This window comes from Austrofundulus limnaeus, unplaced genomic scaffold (genome assembly GCF_001266775.1).
Source record: "Austrofundulus limnaeus strain Quisiro unplaced genomic scaffold, Austrofundulus_limnaeus-1.0 Scaffold76, whole genome shotgun sequence".
In the NCBI taxonomy this organism is placed as follows: domain Eukaryota; kingdom Metazoa; phylum Chordata; class Actinopteri; order Cyprinodontiformes; family Rivulidae; genus Austrofundulus; species Austrofundulus limnaeus.
In genome coordinates, this window is record NW_013952478.1 from 1,062,583 (window position 1) to 1,064,326 (window position 1,744).

The following is a 1,744-nucleotide window of genomic DNA, read 5'->3' on the forward strand; positions in this document are numbered from 1 at the left end:
CTATTTTCTCTTCACAAAAAAAAACAAACAAACAAAAAAAACATAATGGTGTGGAGGGGATGGCTATAAGGGGAGAAGGGAGGCCATCCTTAAAAAAAATAAAAAATGTGGAGAAGACACGTCACCGTGGAGAGCCGTTAACCAATATGCAAATTAGCCTGCACTACCACTGCTCTACCCATATGAGCAGCAAAAAGACATTTTTAGACCAAATACTGTATTACAGATTTGAACAAATACGCACAAAAACATCAAAATTAGCGCAGAAACAGTACTATATAACATTTTAGACACATTCTAGACAGTTTATCAGCTAAAAAATTTTAATTTTGGGGTAAGTTACTCTTTAACACTACTTCTCACTCAGTGAAGCTCTTTTCAGATTCAAAATACTTTTGAGGAAATGTATTTTCAGATGCCAAGTAAACTGTGTAATATTTTAATGCAAAGAAAAAGAAACGAATAAATTTAATAAGTGTCTGAAGAACTGATTTCAGATCAGACACTGCAAAAATTAGCCATCTAAAAATGAGTTAAAAATACTAGATTAGACACTTATTCTTTTCAAATTAATAATAATTAATAATCTGCAGTTTGACAGTTGCATTTGGTAAGATTTCTTGAAGTTAAAAAAAACTTTTCAGATTTACAAGATTAATAATCCAACATATTCAGATCTTGTTTGGTATATGGGTCTAAACACAAGATCAAAAACACTTTTTGGCTGATATAAGACTGTAAAACCACCCGCTTCCGATGTTATCATCCATGAAATGGACGTTAATAGGCCATTATCAGTCCCCTACAAAGGCTTCAGGATGTCCCTGGTAAAACTTGGTTAGAGGAACATTTTTCTGCAGTAAAATGACTCTACTGCTCAGAAACATTAACAGATTTAATAAGCTTCACTTTAAACCTTGTCGGGACTAGGTTAGTTTCAGAGCACTTGTTACCATGGAAACATACGTGCTTCCCCTCCCATGCAACCAATTCAAGGCTTAATTAATTCAGGTTTACACCAAAATCCTAGCTTAATCCCTTACCCTGGATTCGTAGAATAGGCCTCTGGTGTGATGTAAGTTTTATTTAAGAAGTCACAGCTCTGCCACGGGGTGTGGGCGGGGCTAACAGGTGTACACTTTTTAATGTAAACAACTATGTTTACAAACTGTACAAGATAAAAAAACAAATTCATAAATACACTCTGTATGTAATAACTGTTTGATTTTGTAACTTTGAAGCTTAATTTGAATTTTTGAATGAGCAAATTTGACCAAATGACACTTCTGATCCAAATGAAAACTGAAAATCTTGAAACTACACAGACTCCACGTGGGTGTTTCAATAATCAATTTGCGAGTAAATGAAGAAATCAATTAACAGATGGGGGTCAGTCCCTGCTGTCACGTGTAGGACCAAAGCCCAGACTCACCTCAAAGCAAACCCCCTGTGGACCTGACGACAGAGATGACAGAGATGACAGGAGGACGCGCTGCCGCTGCTGCTCCGCTGCTTTGCGTCAATCCGTCCGTTCGGCGCAGGCATATATGCAGCTCTGCACATCCAGACCAGGAAAATGTCACCACACCCACAGCCCTTGCTTACATTAAGCACTCACCTGGATCATGCAGGTGGAGTGACCGAGGATTGTTTGACGCATGGACCAGTGCGCACGTGTGTGTGTGTGTGTGTGTGTGTGTGTGTGTGTGTGTGTGTGTGTGTGTGTGTGTGTGTGTGTGTGTGT

At 38.5% G+C, this 1,744-nt stretch overlaps 1 protein-coding gene across 1 annotated transcript in view; it reads right to left on the reverse strand.

Moving 5' to 3' along the window:
• The window catches only part of sptssb (serine palmitoyltransferase, small subunit B), a 5,454-nt gene extending 3,718 nt beyond the window's left edge, over positions 1–1,736 (reverse strand). Inside the window, exon 1 of the mRNA XM_014011071.1 lies at positions 1,433–1,736. The gene's annotated coding sequence lies outside the window, so the exon portion shown is untranslated. The remainder of the gene's footprint in view (positions 1–1,432) is intronic.
• Between the last annotated feature and the right edge of the window lie 8 nt (positions 1,737–1,744).